General features: G+C 56.0%; 1 protein-coding gene across 7 annotated transcripts in view; it reads right to left on the bottom strand.

Annotated features, from left to right (window-relative positions):
- Positions 1 to 17,960, bottom strand: part of DLGAP4 (DLG associated protein 4) — a 150,652-nt gene extending 132,692 nt beyond the window's left edge. For 4 of the 7 annotated variants that reach the window (XM_072350508.1, XM_072350509.1, XM_072350507.1 and 1 more), the window contains exon 1: positions 17,524 to 17,958. The gene's annotated coding sequence lies outside the window, so the exon portion shown is untranslated. Of the gene's footprint in view, positions 1 to 17,523 lie in introns of all 7 variants that reach the window. The other 3 variants (XM_072350502.1, XM_072350501.1, XM_072350513.1) reach the window with 2 other exon arrangements.
- Between the last annotated feature and the right edge of the window lie 1,357 nt (positions 17,961 to 19,317).

The following is a 19,317-nucleotide window of genomic DNA, read 5'->3' as shown; positions in this document are numbered from 1 at the left end:
CAATCTGTGCAGCACTATTCCCTGAAAAACACTCTGGTTCATCAGCAGCACATTCTGGGCAGCAGGATGTACTGAACAGAGAACTACCAGGCCACGATCCAGCCAATGAGCAGAGCTGCCGGGACCACTATGGCCAGGAGCTACACCCTGAGAGCAGCTGATATCTGCCAAAAAGGACTAAAAATCCATGCTGGAATAATAAAGCTGGAGCTCTGTCCTCCAGCATGCAAATCCAGCAGGACCTGCACAGCAGGACACTTGTTCTGGTGCAGCCAGTGCCTCCATTTTCAGGCAGATCTCCATGAGCCCACTGAGGAGATAAACTCATTCATCATCCCTAATCACAGGGAAACAGGAGCCCCCCACTCAGAGACAAAACCTGTTAGAGATTTAAGTAATGAGAAGGTTGAGGCACAAGCAGCTCTCACTGTGCTTGGAGGAGCAGTGCAGGTCAGGAAGCTCCAAACTTAAGGAGCAAAATGCATGGGAATACCCAAGCTGGGGCAGATCAGAGCTGCCTCTAGCAGAAGCAGGTCTCCTCCTGCTGGCTGAGACCTGGGCATGGGAGCACCCCTCAGTGCCAGGGGTTCACAGGAACACTGCCAGAAGGGTTCTTCCTGCCACTAAGAGCCTTAAATCACCAACAGGGAAGTATTAGAGCAGAACTCAAAGCAAGGCTCTCCCACTTCTCTGCCCTGCTGGAGGAGTTTATTCTAACACAGCACATACGAGGTCCCCAGAGAGAGGCACCACTGCTCCCTTCAGGGGCCTGGCTGGATCTGGGGGTTAATGAGCTCGAAAGGACAAGGGAGATGTACTTCAGCAATACTTGAACTCCAGAGGTACTTCAGCATCACACTGCAAAGTAAACACCCATAAAATGTTCATCTGGCAGCTGTACTATAGTGCACAGGTTCATCCATTTCTGTTCCCAGCACACTCCTTTGAAATCAGAAGTAATTGTTTGCACTGCCGAGATTTATGATGGAAGCACCCTGCAAATCCTCACCCTGTTAAACACCAACAGGAGGTGAGCAGCCCTGGAATCCCCATCCCAGGCTGCCTGGGGGCTGCAACAGTGCCCTGGGCCCATAGCCAGGGAGTCTAGGGTGAGCAAAGCAACAGGGCAGCCAAAGGGGGAAATGAAAGGCATGAACCATGTCTCCTTCTTCTCCAGAGAAAATCCCTATGCACCAGGCATAGATCTGTCCCTCAGCTCACACCCCATTGCCCGCAGACCCCCAGGCCATGGCCAGGATCTCTACTCAGCCAGGGCTACATGTGCTGGTGTGGGGAAGATGTGGCTGAGGGGGCTGCTGCGAAGCAGCTGCTGTGAGCTTTTGCTGCAGGGCACTGCCATGGCTTGCCCAACTTGCCAGGCTGTTTCCTCCATCTGCTGAACCCAGCACGTTTATTTTTGTGTTTCCAAGTTTGATCAGATCGACTCTTCCACTTTCCCCTAATGAGTGCACTGAGCTGAAACAAACACAATCTGTCCATGGAGGACTGGGGAAGGATATCTGGGGGCACTGCAGAGGCCCCATGGGGAGACCAGGCTACCCTGGTGCAGGGCAAGATGCTGTTCTGGCAGCTTACACAACACAAGCTCTCCTCCCTTGCCCACCTGCACGGCCTTCCCATCTACCTCGAGTCCGAAAATCCAAGGGTGAGGCCTCTGTGGAGAGAACTTCCTCCTCTGCTCCGATCCAGTCATCTCCCTGTGGCTTCACTCCTTTCCTTGCCCACTGTCCATGTGCATGGAGCATCTTTCCAGCTGACTGACCTGCAGCATTGTGGGCATGAGCCGCAGGGCAGCATACATCTGCTCAGGCTCTCAGGGATGACCTTGGCCGCCCCAAGGACAGTGGGAGGCTGTTCACCTCCCTGGCTCCCCTGAGGCAAATGAGAGGCTCCAGTAGAAGGGTTGTGTACATCCTGCCTGATGTGCATGTCTTACCCATGGGCTTTGCTGCTCCTCCAGAGCAATGCTGGAAGCTGGCCCTGCTGTGTGCTGTGCTGGGACACACCTGCTCCCTGCAGAAACTCCCCCGCAGGATATATCCTTGGCTTGTAAGCTTTTCTCCTGACTGTTTCTCATACCTTGCAGTGAAGTGGGTTAGCCTGCATTCCCGCATGGCGTGTGCAGAGGATAGAGAGCTCAGCCATGCTGCTTTGGTGTGGAGAGCATCAGAGATCTAGGGCTGAATGTGGGGTCCCTTAGGAAACAGCGTGGCTGGGCTGCCACATTGCCACTGAGCTGTGTCCCTGCCCTGGTGCACAGAGTTCAGTCTCAACAGGAAGATGGGGCAGAAGGGCACTGGCTCTGTAGAGCTCTGTGGCAGAAAAACCAAAGCTTGCTGCTGGGTCCTGCAGGTGGGGGCTGGCTGTCACCTGGCAAGCTGGGGTATGCCTGGGCAGCAGCTGAGAGGCAGGAGGCAGGTGGACTCCTCTTGGCACCCAGCAGGCCCAGAAAGGCCAGCTCTAGCAAGAGGAGGGCTTGATGCGTGTGGGGCATGCGGGTGAGAAGCAACTTGTCCACTCCAGCTGGTCAGGGCTGGGTGTGCTCAGGGGCTCCCAGCAGGCTGTCACCCCAAGAGCTGGGCACAGCCGGGCCACTGCCTGCACAGATTCACTTCCAGGTACTTGGTGGCTCTGCTGTCTCCTACACCATTCCTTGGTCTGAGCTCATTTGGATGCCGAAGGCTCAGCAGTGCCACAGGCTTCCTTATAACTTTGGGAAGTGCCCCCTTCTGTCTCGAAGGCTTTCCTCTTGCCAACTGCAGTGCTTCACACAGGCTGTGCATGCACCCCGCTGGCAGCTGGGCCTGGGGCATGGCTTGTTTGTTGCACCAGGCACAAGGGCTGCACATGCCCGCAGCGTTAGCACTAAAATGTTTTCTGCATCTCCTGTTGTGGCTGGGTGTGTGCCTGTCGCTCACCTCCTGGCCTCACACGCCTGCTCATCCCACTGCTGGGGTTGCCGGGTTGTGGAGGGATGTGAGCTCAGTGTGGGTGCCCAGACCCAACTCTAAGCCACAAGCTCAGTTTAATGCAAGCCCTATGAAAGTTGAAAATGTTCCTGTCAAAGTTGCACTAAGGCAGGAGAGGGGTTTCCCTTAGCCTCATTCCTGAACAAAACCCCCAGCTCTTCGCTGTTAGCACATTTAGAGATTCCTTTTCTCTAAAATAATAGCTCAGTGTATGCCGTGAGAGGTTGCCCTGCTTTAATAAAGATGGAAGATGAAAAGGCCAGGAGAAAATTTGTTTGTGTAGTTCCTTGCTGTTGTTCCCAGTTCTGTGCTCTCTATCCTTATTTCTCATTCTTCTTTCCAGGAGCTGCCTTTAACTCTTTGATAATGACCTCACCTCTCCCAAAAGCAGACAGGGTCCTTTCTTGCTTGCACAGCCAGAAAAATGCCACACTTTGCCTTTGATGTCAAGATAATGCGTTGATGTAACATTGTGTGCATGTGTGACAAATGCAAACAGCCAGCTTTCTGGCCCAGATTTGGTAATTTAGGGAGAAAAAGGAAAAGCTAAGGGAAAAAAAAAAAAATCTTGAAAAGAGTTCTTCAATCCACTTCGCTCTCCTATAAATATTTCCTTTTGTTCCTTGGTGCAAAGGTCTGAGAGGAGCTGGCTGTCCTTCACATGCACAAAGAGCTGTGCCTGGGGGCTCCACTGGGCTCAGCTGCCCCAGGGCCAGGACAGGCACATGGCAATGCCCTTTTTGGCCCCATTGATGTGAGCAACTTTCCTCCCCTTCCTAGGACTGGCTCTGTGGGTGCGTAGAGGAAAGCTGAGATTCTGAAGCTTGGGGAGGCTGCAGGGCAGCCACAAAGGACCTCATTACAGCAGGAGAAGCAGCTCAAAGCACAGTTTTGCCAAAAGCAGTTTGGAAATGGTCTGAATCTGCAGGATTGCCTTCTCCCTGGTGGCCCAGATGGAGGACTGACCCCATCTGCCTGGCAGCCTGGCTCCCATCAAGCAGAGCCCCAGCAGAACCCCGTGCAGGAGCTGTGCTCAGCCAGAGGCAGCTGCTCCCCAGGGTAGGTGTCAGCTGCTCCCCAGGGTAGGTGTCAGCAAGGTCCCCATGCTGCTCCCTTCTCCCCAGACCTCCAGAAGGGTGTCCCTGGTCCTCATGAAGGGGACATGGTGGTTTGGACACTGGAGACCCCTCTGGTACTGCTCGTGGAGCCTCCCCAGTCCCAGAGACATTGCTCAGCACAGACCCTTGGCTGGGTTCAGTTTGGGGCCAGCACAGGCAGGAACCATCTGAGGAGGCAATCTGGGTGGTGATACCTGCAGGCATGGGGCCTTTCTTTAGCTCTCAGTCTCAGTGCAGAGCTCACCCATTCATCTCCATTCCTGAAGGCCTCCCCCCACTGCACACACTTTGGCATCAGCTGCAGGAGAGGAACCCATGCAGCCATGCCAGGGGACATGAGCCAGACCTGCATGTGCTGCAGGCACACAAAAGTAGGGAGTTTTGTCTCCACCGTCCCTGTGCTCTGTTCAACCAGCGCCACTGCCGATGTTAGCCCTTCATGAAGAACGGTTTTATTCAGAGCTGCTCCAAAACCGGGGTGTGAGACTTCTGAAGCCTCAGCATATATGTCTGCCCAGCCCTCCTGCCAAACCACTCTGCTTCTCCTCTTGCCTCTCGCTCTTACGCAGACCCTCAGCATCACAGTAGGGTAAGAAGATGCCCTCCTCCATACGCTCATCTCTTGCCCTCTCTGAATGCCCCAGACCATCCTCCCCTATTACTGGAAATATGAGAGAAGGATTGAGTTTATTTAAACCAGAATCGCTCAGAGCACTGGAACTCTGCTCAGTCATTAACTGGTGAGTAAAGAGTGCTCAGTGAGTCATTGGTGCTATTATAAACACTTTTTTCTAAAGGCTATAGAAATGCAGCAGGGAAGTGGTGTTCCTTGAAGTCACTGGCAAGAGCTGTTTTCCTCTAGCAAGATCCCCGCTCTGCACCTGGGACGGCTCTGTCACCCCTGACTCTGCAGGCTGTGCACCCGCGCCCTTCCCACAGACCCCTGCTTTGTGGCAGCTCCTTGTGTCAAGTCATTTATAAATGTGAATGCGTTCAGGGTAGGTCTGCTTTGCCCGGATAAACTGATGCTAAAAGCTCCAAGAGAAAGGAGTGGCTCAGTGCCACCCATAAGGTGCTCAGTTCCCCACCCACGGTGCCAACGCTACTCCTCGGCCCCCTCTGCCTGCACAAAGCACCGCTCCTGCCTGGCACTGCTGCTCCCAGAGCTCCCAGAGCTGCTGCTGGGGCTGCCACATCAATTGCCTCATGCAGAGAGAAAGTGCAATACCTCAGGAGAGGGAGGAGGAAGGTGTTGCACCATAGATACAGGAGACGGCCATTCTTGTGCAGCTGAAGGGGCTGCAGAAAGCCCTTCTGCTTTATCCTCTCCACTCGGCCCTGCCTGCTGGGGCAACCTCTGCGCCCTTCTGCCCTTCCCATGTCTTCCCCAGGCTCCAGTGCTAGACACTAAGATCTCCCTATTCAAAAGGATTACAAATTACTGTCTGATCCACTAATTAGGAGGGGAAGATGAGCTTCCAACCGTGATGCTCAGCAGCCATTTAGAAATTGCTCTGAAGGCTGGGAGCTCACAGCAGCATGGAGCCGCATCTGTTTGGTGCCAGCAAGGCCAGCCTTCCCCACCAGTCCGCTGCCTCACTCTGGCCTTTCTGCAGAGCTCATCTGGCTTTCCAGGACATCTCCAGGCTGTTTGGCTCCTATCCTCGTTGCCATTACTTTATGTTCATTTAACAAAGTTAAAGTCTGCTTAGTGGCGCCCATCGAAGGCCGAGGAGACAAACTGAACCTTCCTGCTGCTCCTGGAGAAGGTCAGGCTGGTGTCAGGCTGGAGCCGCCTGCAGAAGGATGCAGAATCCCCAGCCCTCCTGCTGCCAAATCACACTGGGGCACGGGGCATCTGCTCCCACAGCAAGTGCCTCCCACAGCTCATGCCTTTTCAGAGGGATCCCACCTTGTCTCCTCCCTGATGTGACTGCTGGTGGCCTGGGAGGTGGCTCTGACTGAGGGAGAACTGCAAGGAGAACTGCCTTGGCTGGCCCTTCTGCACTGCGCTGGGATTTCCTGAGAGCAATGGGGCAACACAATACTTGTGTGTGCAACCAGGCCTGGCCATGCTACAGAGAGGACAATTCCAGCCCTGAGGTTGCTTGAATGCAGGCAGCCCATGTGCATCTGTCTTGGGTGATGTTCATAATGTGTGTGGAGACTTTTCTGAAGGCTCTGAAGACAGTGGCTGGAACCCAGACACAACTCCTAGCCAAGTGAGGACAGCAGAGATGACCCTGGCCCTCTGCGAGCCTCTGCTGTCCCCAGTCAGGACCTCTGAGTCCCTGTTCCCCATGTAGCCCCTTATGGTCCTTCCTCCTGGGTGAGAAACTTGTTCCAGGGCAAACAGCAGATCAGCTGGGACTAGGAACATCTCAGGAGATGCTCTAAAACTCTTGCCTTCCCAAAAGCTAACCTCACTGTGTGCCCCACAGTGCTGATCCCCATGAGTATACCACTACCAACTCAGCTACCTCCAGAAGAGCTCCAAGCAGCAGGCAAAGACTTTCCATAAGAGAGAGAGAGCAGCCACACCTCGAAAGCATGACCCACATGCACCAAGCTTGCATGCACTTCTAAGGCCAGTGATACCATGGACCTCTCCTTGCACTATCCTGAGGGTCCCTGAAGGCCACGATCCTCTGTGACTGTTTACCATGGAAAATTGCCCCATGCACCCCTGCATAGGTGGAAAAAGTCACAACAATGCCTTTCTCACTCGTCTTTCCTTCTCCTGATTATATCACTCTGGGCTTGGAGATGACATGCACAGAAGTCCCAGCCATGGTCCACACTGTCTGCTGCAGCTGTTGGCAGTGGCATTGCTTATCTCCCACCAACCCTGAGCCTGAACACCACACTGAAGTGGCATACCCACAGCATGGGGACCCAGGCAGAGCTGGTGAGTGCTGAACATGAGCCCATCCCTATGATCCCTGTGGGGGAACTGAAAGCAGCTAGAGGTGTCTGTGCTGTGGGGAAGCCATGCACCTTCCTTGAAGTGGGGCAAAAGCGGCTGGATTTGATGAGTCTGAAATCATAGCCTCAAAGTAGGAGTTCCCAAATAGCAACTGCTCATCTTTTTTGCCATGGCCAATCCAGGAGGGACAACTGAGCAGAACACTGCAGGGCACAAATCAATAGCTGGGCACTTAGTGTCTCTGTTGTGGTCATTGTTCAATCAACATGCGAACAGTCAGAGACCACAGGGCCCTGAGCAGGAGTGAACCAGGCTGAACCACAGCAGCCCTTGGTTTCCTCTCTGCTGAAATGGAACGCAATGGGAACCCAGGGGAGCTGCATGTCAGCAGGGGGACTGGGGAGATGCATGCTACCAGGATTCCACACTTTTGGAGGTACCCTGGCAGGGCTTCCTGCATATTTTCAGTAACAAAGCACTCCAGAGGCAGTGCAGATGCAGCTTGGGATGTGCAGTTTGGGAAGGGTCCCTCTGGTCCACCCATACAGTTCTGGATCACAGCAGCCAGGCTGGTGTTCTGCAGCTTTGCCTGGCTCTGGCAGGCACTGAATTTGGCCACAGGTGTCAGCCAGCATCACCTCCCACCTCTCTTGTGGGTCAGCAGAGCTCTCCAAGATCAACAGCCCCAAAGCAGTGGAGAAAGGAGGTGGCTGCCTGGACTGGGCAGCACATCTCAGAGCAGCACCAGGAGCAACTTGGCTGGGACTCACTGCCAGGAAGCAGCTCACCTTCGCTGGGACAAGCGGGCATTGAAGTAGGGCTGCCTGGATCCCCTGGGCCGCAGTGGCACAGAGCCTTCCTCAGCACAGAACAGTGCGTGTCAGCTAATTATATCAGCTCTGTCCCACAAAAAGGATCTGGGAGACAGGTTGTCCTATTTACACGGCCCCCAGCCTATTCCTTGCCCACACTGGCCCCACGTCCTTCAGTCCCACTGGCCGGAGGAGGGGAGCAGCAAGGCACAGCCCGCTCTCTGGCCTGAACATTTGCTGACTGGTTTGGAGGGAGGCAAATGGCTGCATGGGACTGGGACAGAGTTCCACGACCAGCAACCTGCTCCCACACCACCCTGCAGCCCAGCACTGGCTAACACAGGACCAGGAGCAATCTTGCAAGGATGCAGAGGTCTGAGTGCCACATGGGGCATTCAGGGAAAGCATCCTGAGTAGTCCTGCAGTGTGAATTTAGCAGTGTGATGGTGCTCGTGGCTCAGGCAGATGTGTCATCACTGTACCACTTTGCACATGCTGCCTGCAGCCACACCTCCTGGTCCCACCAGACCAGGCTGTGGCAGTCCCCTCCCCACCAAGCACTTGTTTCCCCTATCAGCTCAGCTCTGCTCCAGGAGGTCTTGTCACTGGAGGCCACAACTAGGCCAGGCTGGGTTGTAGTGAATGGCCCAAAACAAGTGCCCTTGAAGATGGCTGGAACCATCAGGGGGAATGTGACATCTCAGGGCTAGGCCACAAGCATGAGCAGGGGAAGCAAACACCCCCCTGTCCTTGACTGGAGAGGAAGCTGAAGGAGAACACCAGTTCCTGGGGTTACTGCTGCCCTTTGAGGGTAACAGGCTATAGGACAGGGCAGAGCCAAAGGTGCTCAGGGCTGGTTCTGGAGCAGCGCAGCAGAGGAGGGCATCCCATCAGGTCAGGGGATCCCATCCAAATCCTTGGGGTCACCTCCCAGAAACTTCACCGTTCTCCAGAGGTCCTGGCCACCAGCCACACAAAGGGCCTCTGGGTGCTCCATATGGTCAGCAGCCTCCCCTCACACTGTGGAATCCCAGCCCCACTGTGTGCACTGACAGATGTGACCTTCTCAGGAGCTGGTCTTCAGGGACTTCTGCTGGGCTGCCCACGGCATATGCATAGCATTGCTGTGCTGAGGCGTGCACTGGAGGGCTCCCTGCCAGCCTCATTCCAGGGCAGCCCAAGGACTGAGCATAGGTTGGGGATTGCCTGGCCCCTGCCAACAGCCTGATGGAGGGGCTGTGGGCCGAGAGCAGGTGGGGAAGCACTCCTCACCTGACGTTATTTTGGTTGCTAGGTGATCAAATCATCCATCTGCTTATGACAGCACGGGAGAGCAATGAGTCAGTCTGCTTCGTAGAAGACAACAAAGGGTTTTTCAACTCCAGCCCACCTCCAGCCTGCCCCCCAGCCCGGCCCTGCTTGCAGGACGCTCGGATGGATACACAGCCCCACACCTCTGGCATAGCACTGTGGGCTCTGGGGCAGATGCTGAGGACAGCCAGCTGTCACAAGGCTGTGGGCATCTTCAGATGAACTCCAGGTATAGCAGGTCCTCCACAGCATCTGAAGAACATGGCTGGATGATGGCAGGAGGGTTCTCCATAATTACATCCAAAACTACTGAAAGGGATTAGATCAGCTTCAGTGGAAGCAGAGAGAGGTGTGCTGTGTGAGCTCGGAGGGCAGCCCAGATCCTGGCAGCATAGCACGGCATCCCCAGCACATTCCCCTGCTGCAGGCTCAGCAGTGCCCATGGCGGGGATGTTGTTAACATCACACATGAGGAGCAGCTGTGTTTGCCCACTCTGGGAGCAGAACCTGGGGAAAGGCAGTGGGCTGCTTGGGGAGAACACTGCAGAAAGGCAACAGTTTGGGTGAGAAAAAAAAGTTTTCATAAAGTCTTTGAAGTCTTTTGGAGGAGGAAGGTGAGGACGGAGAGGAAGAAAATCCACTGTTTATGTGTGCACATGTTAGAGAGAGAGAGCCTCCTTCCATGCTAAGCAGAAACTGTCCCCATTGCTCAGGTTTTGGAGAATGCTGAAACATGGAGAAGTTAAAGCATTGCCTACAAAACATGTGTTGTGAGTCCAGTTTTCATTAAGAGAGCTCTGAACCACATGTAGCTGCCGCATGACTGCTCTGCTGCCGACTGGTGTGCACTGAGCTTGGCACCAGCTGCTGGGTGAGGGGCTGCAGGCTCCCCTGGCCCTCAGAGCCCATTAGGCCTGAAGGCTACCAGGGGCAATGAAAGACCCCTAGGAGAGGCAGGGGCCTTTGCAGAACATCTTCAGTGGCCACACAGGGCTTTGCAGTGGGGATGGAGCTGGGAATGCAGCCTGCAAGTTCCCTGCCCAGAAGAGCCCTGAAGGAGAAGCCCTAAAACAGGGTGGGGAGCTATGTGCACAACAGGGATGGTGCAAAACCACAGCGGGGCAGCTGTGAGCTGCCCATTGCAGGGTATCAACCTCCTGCGACTGCAGATGAGCAACACAAAACAGCCTGCCTGCCACCTTCCTTCAGCCCTGCACAGCCAGTGCCAGGCTCAGCACCCACAGCATCCAGCACCTTAGAGCCTAGGCTGCTGGGAGCTGGGTTGGCAGCTCCCCCACCACTGTCCCCCATGCAGCCAGCCCTCCCAGGTCCCCCAGCAGCTATCACAACTTCTTAGTGCAAAGAAACTCATTAATGAAGTGGAAAAAGAGTAGGAGGAGGAGCAAGCTGAATTGTCTGTCCTAGGAGACAGCACAGCAAGAAGGAGCAGGAGAATGCTCAGCGCTTATCTCAGGATAGGCAGCCACCGAGGAATGACCATCTGGAAAATAACTGGGAGGAAAGGATGAGAGGACAGTGGGCAGGAAGCCTGCCAAGGGGGCCTGCAAGCAAAGGTGGAGGCCACAGCAGGTGGGAAGGAGGAGGGCAGGAAGGAGAGGCATCCTCTAGAGCAGCACAGTCACCACCAGTGCCCCCATCCACAACAACCTCCACCAGGAGGCAAAGGGAGGCCTGCAGAGGCCAAGTGCATCTCCCACGGGATGCCTATGGCTGTCTGCTCCCTGCCATTGCACTTGGCCCTCTGCTTCCTGCAGACATCATGCCTTACCAGCTGCCCTGGCTTGGCTTGCCTGCAGCTCTCCAGCAGCAGCGCTGGCGGAAGGAGGAAGACAGTTTGGGCTGTGTAGGAAGGACATATTTTCTCTATTGCATTGGTTCTCAGTTTCCAATCTGTCTTTGCAAGAGCCTGGCTACTGTTAGCAGCACGGTGGAGTGGCTGGGGTGAGGGGCATAGTGCTCAGCACCTTTGGCCACCAGGCACCGGACACCAGCCCCTGCCCTATGGTAGCAGCACCAGAGGCTGCCAGGGGCTGGGACTGATGAGAGGGGAAGATTTCCATCCCCATCTTTTAGCTGCAAGCAGAGAAAGAGGACACAGATCAAGATCTCAAGAACAGAGGTTGCGTGGCCACTGGCAACACCAGAGCTGCTCCTCCAAGTGTCCCAAGCAGAGGCCATTTCCAAGCCTAAGGGAGCCCTGGTGCTCTGAAGCCTCCCATTCCCATGTTGCACACAGCCCCTGCTGGGATGTGGCTCCCTAAGGCTCAGAGCCTACAACCCTGGGGCAGTCATAGCCACCTCTGATCCTGCGCTGGAGGACAGCACATGCTGGGTTGCTGTCTCTTCAGCACATTGCCTTCAGGACTCAAGCAGGCAGACCTCTGGGACGAGGACAACTGAACATGAACTCCAGCACTTGGCCAAGCCCACAAATGACTGAAGAGCTCATCAGGAGTTCAGGCGTCCTATTCCTGCCCAGCCTGGCTCCCCCACACCTCACTGTGGAGGGCATGCAGACCTACAGCGGACATCGCCATCAGTGTGACGGAGACCAGTCCATAAAAGCCCATCAGTGATCCCCAGCAGGAGAAGGGAAGGGGCCCTCCTCCTGCTCAGCTGCAGGGGAAAGCTGTTGTGCTGTGGTAGGGCTGTCTGTCTGCACACTTCAAGTCACCGACTCATGCAGAATGCTGCCCAGGAAGCACAACTCAGACTTACACCCAGCATGAAAATGGCTTTCCTACACTGGAGGCTTTTACCTGCAGCACACGGGGACTAGATAGGAAATTGCACAAATGTTTATGAACCTAATGGCTGAAAACTCCTCTGTGCTCCAGCCTGCTGAAACACTTCCTTGCAGCGCTGCCGAAATGATTCACCCAACTTCTGCTTCTTTCAAAACCAGCAGCAGCAGCATCTAGCTGAGAGAAAAGGAGAGTGTTTTATGCAGAAAATGCCAAATGGGCCCCTTTTCATCATGAGGAAAATTTCCTTCATGTTCAGAACATGAAAATCTCTGAGCGAGAACCTCATCTTTTCAAGTGCCCCCTCAGCCTCAGTATCCCAGGGCAGTGCCTTGGCAGAGCAGACGCAGGAGGGGCTTTCCAGCCAACCTGGATGCTTCCCAGGGCCTTGCATGGATCCAGAAGGACCAGTCATCCCTACAGCTGGACCTGGCTGCAGCACAGTGTGGCAGCACTGCACTGGTGCTGAACAACACGTGCCTGCACTGCCTGCCTCGAGGACTTGCCTGAGTTCACCAAGGCCTCTGTGGCAGGGGATGGTGCTGAGCCACATGAGAGCCACTCGAGGAGCTGACCCCTTGCTGCAACTTGGCATGGAAAGGATTAATAGGCTGAGGGATATGGTGAGGGAATATAAACTTCATTCCTGCAGTGAAGAAACTGTGCCATTAAAATCCTCTCCTCTATGACACACACTGAGCCTATTTCAGTAATAGTTTGGCAGGGGAATAACATTACAGAGCCTATAAATATCTTGTGGGGTGCTGCTCTGCTGATGGAGCAGCAGGATGTGGCCCCTGCCCAGCGGGGTGCTGGTCCTGACCACCTCCCAGGGAAGGCACAGCCATTGCAGAGCTGGCGGCTGCACAGCCCTGTTCTCGAGGGTGAAGGACATGAGGACAGAAGGAGGCATTATGGCAGGGCTGTCACTGGGGCAGCTGGGCACATCCCATGTGCAGGCCTAGAGGAGGGATGGGTTTCGGTGATATATGTGGTGGTGGGGATGGGGTGTGGGCTGTATAGGCCCTGGAGATGCCAGAGAAGAGGTGGATTAAGCAAAAGATGGAGGTAAGAATACAGTGGAAAGCATTAGCACCCAGAAGGGGCTTGCAAAGCAAACCATGAGGCTCCCTGTGTCTGCAGCTGGACTTTCGGATGACTTAGATAAGCCTGACAGGGGCAGTCAGCCCTTCCCTTGCTCCGGGGGGGAGGGGGGGGGGGGGGGGCAGAGGGGCTTCTCACAGCAGTAAGAGCAGCAGCTGAGGCACCTCAGGCACAAGCAATTCCCCTGAAATATCCCAGGGGCATTTGTCACATGTTTTTCCCAATGACAGTAACTCACCTCCACTGCTCACTCCCCTACCAAGGCCCTGAGATGACAAGAATCAAGCAAACACCCTGACATGTCTGAGAGGCTGACAAGAGAAAGGGAAGAAGCTCAGGAGGGTCCAAGTGCTCTGCCCATGCCAGGCAGCCACACAGTGTGGGGAATGGCTGCACTGCTGCTCTGCAATGCATTTGTCATCTTGCAAGGGAAACTGCATGGCTGGCTGCTGTCCTACCAGGCACACTGTGACAAGCGGCTTAGGGATTTGGTTATTACATACTTGATGTAAAGGAACTTTCATGGCAGTCATCATAGGCCTCATACTCCTCCTGAGAGCAGGGTTAACTCATTGCTGAGTAGCTTCAATACTCCTTGCATGTTTTATGCACACACAGGGTGCCAGCTGCCTGCTCTGCCAAGTGTCAGCATCAGACTCCAGAGCTCCTGGGTCCTTCCCAGAGAGTTCCCCTGCTCCTCAGGCAAGAGCAGCTGATGGGCCTGGAGGGAAAGGGGTGCCCAAGGGAAGGGTCCACGCCCAGGGGACATGCCTCAACCACCCTGCAGCCAGCAGAGCACAGGTTTGTGGCTGCACAGCACACATCCCTTCTGTTCTCAAAAGGCATAAAGGTTCTGGAACTGCAAAGATTGCTATAGCAGCCCTAGAAGTTGTAATGTACTTCCTTCAAGCTGCTGGAAAGCTTTGCACAGAACTGCAGCGAGCCAGGCCTCATTCAGGGAAAGCTCTCAAGAAAGGTAATTTTCCTGACAGCCTGTGATCCAAACCCACCAGACATCCATTAGAGCCAGGAAAGGTTGACATCCATGAGAGCCTGAGCAAAAACAGGGCTGGCAGCTCAGAGTCTGGCCTTGTTGGAACTTCCCCTGCATAGTGCCTCTGTGAGCAAGAAAGGGCTTGAGATCCCCTTTTTCTTGGGCACACAAAGCCAGAGCAACCACACAAGGAGTCCACTGGAAACTGCTGGCAGTTGCAGAGTTCTTGTAGCCAGAGATGAAATCCACAGGGGGACCCAGCTAAGCCCCTGGACAAGAAATGGAAAGCAGTTACAAGGTATAAAATATGGATGTATTCTGAAATAACCATTTTTATGCCACAGATAATGGGACACACCATCAAGTCCAAGACAAAAAAGACTGGTACAAATTGCAGCCTTGCTGTCACGTAACCAGCTTCCAGCAGCACAAAGCACCTTCAACAGCTCCTTGTGACAAGGGCCTCCCTGGTGTCCCAACCCTATCACTAAGCAGAGGAGCTGAATCTTCACATTCCTCTGCATAAACCTGAAACATCCCCCAAGTTAATAATCAAACTGACTCCCCAGTCAAAATAACACCCTACGGTTGTCCCAGCTTCCTCCAGCTATGGCCAACGGTATGTCTGCAACTCTTTTGCCTTCAGTAGGTGTGGGTGAAAGTCCCCTCTCCAAATGCAGTGTCTCAAGGATGGGATGCTCAGCCTGACCCAGACTGCCAGCCACAGCCTCAGCCCTGGTGTGAGGATCTGGGCTGGAAGATGTTAAGGAGAACAGCAACACCGAGCTCAGAGCTCAAAATCAGCACCTTGAATCACGTCCAAAAGCAAATCGGAAGTCAGCACAGCTTCTGGCAAACAGGTGCTGCCTCGTCTGTGACCGATGCTGCTCAGCTGATGGCTTCAGCTCCAATTGTGGGCACCAAAGTAGGGACAGGGGCAGCTGCAGGCACTGCGGTCCTCCTGGGGACGCTTCCCCATGTACCACTCCCCTCCTCTGAGGGGATGTTGTGGTACCGAGGCAAGCAGGCTGCCATCTGGATCCAGGGCTGTTCATATCTGATGACTGCAGCAACGGCTCAGTGCTTGGGTGAAGGCTGATTGTGGACAGATTACAGGGGACACAGCGTGTTCACTTCTATCCATGCTGCGCTGCTATTACCCAGACTGCAAATAAAGCCTCATTTTTCATGCAAAGATGCACAATGGTTAACATGAGCAAAGCTTGCCTGTGAGGCATGCAGGTATCAAATCAATTTCAAAATGGGTCTCCAATTACGACTGATGTTGATTTGATTTACATTTTTTTCTGGCTTGCCAGATGTTTATGCTACAAGTACAAAATTCAGCCCAGTGCCACTGGACTGGTGTGAGGCTTATAAGAAGGCACAAAGGTCTCCTGCTACAGAATGGCACGTTTCCTTTGAATTGCACTATTCCTTCACCACTCAGAGCTGTGCTTCAAACTGTTTGGGTACGTCATGTACACAAAGAGGAGTAAGGGAGCTGAGCCTCTGCACAGATCAGACCCAGGCTTGCATGCAGCAGCTGCTGAGCCCCAGGAGCAGAAGGGTGGCCCAGGCTGGATGACAGCCTCCCATAGGAAGCCTCTGGGCTGCCTTGCCTCGTGCTTCACCCAAGGAGCAGCAGTTGGAGGAGGATTTGTGAGTCTGCGAGAGTCCATTTTGTAGGTGGCACTCTGAGGCTCTGCGGGCTGCCAGGCCCTGCACAACACTGTGGGCCCATAGGGCCCGGCCATGTGTTAGGGTAGGGACTGGAGGGTCACTGAGGAACAGCCCCTGCCTACCTGTGATTGAAACAATGACAACTGGGCTCCAAACCTCACTCCTGCCCTGGGCTGGTGTCATGGCTTTGCGTCATGGCAAAGGCCCATGAGAGTTGTTCAGTGGCACCTCTCACCTGGAGGAAGGACCAGCACGTGTGGGGACCACTGTCTGCCTCCCAGAGAGCTCACGCAGAGGCAGCAGCCCAACCACCAGCACAGGGCTGGAACACGCTGTGGCTGGGAGCACAGTCAGGCCTGCCCGCTGGCTGTGTGCTGCTGGAGCAGGGGCACGGCCTGACAGCCCTGCTGCTCGCTGCAGGAGGGGTTCCCATCTCTGCAGCCCCTCCTTGCCTCATCCAGTGCCAAGCAGGAGCACCTCAGCCAGCACAGGAAAAACCTAACAGGCAGCAGAGGGTGAGGCTCACCTGCCTGCCCACCGGCATGGCACAGCGCGCCAGGCTCTGCCCCCATACCTGGAAAAGCAGAGGGGACAGCTGGGGCCACCAGGGGAGGGAAGGTTCAGTTTGGCCTCTCCAATCTGCAGAAGGCAAGCAGCCCTCCGGCAGCCACGCGGTACGATGGGGCTGGGCAAGTCCAAAGGCCAGGCACCTCTGCTAGATGTCATCCCCAGCCCAAGAGGCAGCCCTGGCACAAGGGTGCTCACAGACTGCTCTCACCTCCCCTGCTTTCCCCATGCCTGCCTGCTCTCTCCGTCACACCTGTGTGCTCCCCTGCACCCGCCCGCAGCCTCCAGCACACACTGACACACACACACCCTTACAGCACACGCTCCCCAAGCCATGCACATCACGACTAGTACACATGTGTGCACGCAGTGCACACCAATGGAGCGGTGCACACGCATGCACCAGCATGCACTCACACGCACACAAACACTTGGGCTGGTGCTGCTCCCACACACAAGCTCAATGCGGTTTGCATGCACGCGGAAACGAGGACACGCTCAGCTCTGCGTCTCGCAGACATCCAGGCTTGTTGTGGAGCTCACACCCCAGCACAAACGCACACAGTGGCTCCGCAGTGGCTCCCACACGCATGCATACACACACACACACACACACACAAACACTCAGCCCGGGGTTCTCGCGCACACACACACGTAAGTGCAATGTGGCTCCCAGGGCCGCAGTGACAGGGCCATGCCTTGCAGCAGCTCGTGCACACCCCTGTGCAGCCGCGGAGCCCCGGCACGCCGCACCCTGCGCCTGCACACCTCGGCCTTCCCACGGCCCCGTGCTCGCCCTTCACCGACACCCGTGGGGTGCTAAGGGCCACGCCCCCGTGGGTACGGGATCTCACACACACACACACACACACACACACACAAACACGAAACCCGTTTGCTCCGCAGATACTTTAACTCCTTGTTAGCCTGTCCCCGGCACCATCAAGCCCAGCTCAGCACCATCCGGCTGGATGCCGGCACCGTCCGGCTCGGCGCCCTGCACCACCCACCCACCTGGCATCGTCCAGGCCGGCCTCTGCACCACCCAGCCCCGCGCCCGCACCGTCGGGTCTCGTTCCCGCACCGTCCGTCCCGGCTCGCACCCGGCTCCACCCGCTCCCTCGGCTCCGCACCTGCCTCGTCGGGCCGGCCCGGCGCCCCCGACCCGCAGCCGTGCACCGCCGCCCGGCCCCGCCGCCCTCCCCGTCGGCCCGGCCCCGCCGCAGCCCCCGCCGCCCCCTCCGCCCGCTCACCTCGATCCGCGGCGGTGGGACGCGGAGCCCGGGCCGGAGCGGTCCCGCAGCGGGGCAGCGCCCGCTCCTCGCAGCGCCCCGGCGGCAGCGGGCCTGGCGGGGGGCCCGGCTCGGCTCGGCCCGGCCCGCCCCGGCCCCGGCCCCTGGCCGGCCGCCGCTGCCCCACTGCCCGCGGCGCGGTCCGGCCGCCTCTCCCCTATGCGGAGGCTCCAGCGGCACCGAGGCGATGCCCATTCATTCAGCTTGTCCCCCGCAGCCCTCCCCTTCCGCCCCGCGCTCCCAGACTCCTGGATGGAGGTAGCTGGTGATGCTGCAGCGGTACCCAGAGCCCCCGGAGAGTACAGTGCGGAGATGAGGGAGGGAGAGGAGGAGGAAGGAGAGCAGAAGGAGGGAAGAGGAAAGAGAGAGAGGGAGCGGGAGAGAGCGAGAGATGGCTGCCCCCAAAACCAGAGCTGGATCTAGACAAGACTCTGGGATTTCCACAAGGAAATGAGGGCAGGGAGTAGAGCTGGGCCGGCACAGCCCCCTTCCACTGGACGAGCACAGCAACGGTGCGGTGACCGGGGATGCTCTGACGGCCGCAAGGGCAGGCAAAAGCTCGGGTAATGTGGGCAGCAGGCAGGGCCCCATGCGGGGCTGGGACGGAGCCAGGGTTCCCCACAAAATGAATGTACCCCTCCCCGAGACCGGTCTGACCCCAGCCGGGGTGCCCAGCTGCCTGGCCAGGAGCTTCCAGCGTGCCAAAGGCTGAGGGGCACCCACCCTTTCCCGTGCTGCCAGCTTGGCATGCTGACAAGCAGGGAGGCTGTTTGCCTGGACCTGCATCTGCCTTTTCTTAGCCACACTCTGCCAGCACCCCACCACCCCCAGCTCACCGGGAGCCCCTTGGAAAGCAGCGGTGTCCACATGTCCCGAGCCTCAGCACCACGTCCTGCACCCCACAGTCGAAGTTTCTCAGTCTTTCCTAATCTGGGGCCTACTTAACCCTCTGACCATCTGCCACAGCGATTTCATTACAGCCCTGCACAGATTGGGCTCGGCTCTTCACTTGTTTCTCTTCTGCCCATGGCTTTGCTGTCCCCATGACATGTACGTTAGCTATGGTTTTGGAGCTGATTGCTCACTCAGGAAGTGTGGGAGACCTGACCAGGCTGCCCCATGTGAGAGCTGGGTGTTCGGAGATCAGCCGGCCACCAACCCTGTAGCTGCTGTGCACCTCAAAATCTTCAGCGCTGGGCCTGGGGGGTAGCGTGGTAGAAAGCTCATGGTTAGTTTCTTGTCACTTCACCCTTCATGTCTTTGGCTTTCTGGGGGAAAAGGCTTCATTCTCTGAGGAAAACAGAAATATACATTTATTTATTTATTTGTTTGCTTTTCCTTCCTGCAGCAGATTCAGCAAAAGTGCAGCTGCCTTCTCAGCCCTGAATACAGAATTCTGATCATCCCTAAGAGGAAATGGCCAAGTCGAGAGGAACAGCAAGCCCAAAGCACTCTGCATATCCTCTACAGGCTTTCTTGGCCCAGGCGGTTTCCACCCCAAGTTCCAGAGGTGTCTGGCTCCCTTTGCAGAGCAATGAAGGTGTGCATGCTCTGTGCACACCTACCGGCTTCATAATCTTGTTTTGCTTCCTAAAGTGAAGTTTGGGAGGTTAATGGTCAGTAATGGAGGTGGGGGCCAAGACAGGTAATGGAGACTGGGGAGAAGGGAGAGCAGAAGCTGAGGGAAGGGCTGACTTCAAAAAGCACCATGCTGCTGCGGAGGGAGAACACATTTCATCTCTGTCAAAGGCAAGA

Source organism: Excalfactoria chinensis, chromosome 15 (assembly GCF_039878825.1).
Source record: "Excalfactoria chinensis isolate bCotChi1 chromosome 15, bCotChi1.hap2, whole genome shotgun sequence".
NCBI classification, from domain to species: Eukaryota; Metazoa; Chordata; class Aves; order Galliformes; family Phasianidae; genus Excalfactoria; species Excalfactoria chinensis.
The sequence above is the reverse complement of the archived record's forward strand: the minus strand, read 5'-3'. Positions and strand labels throughout refer to the sequence as shown.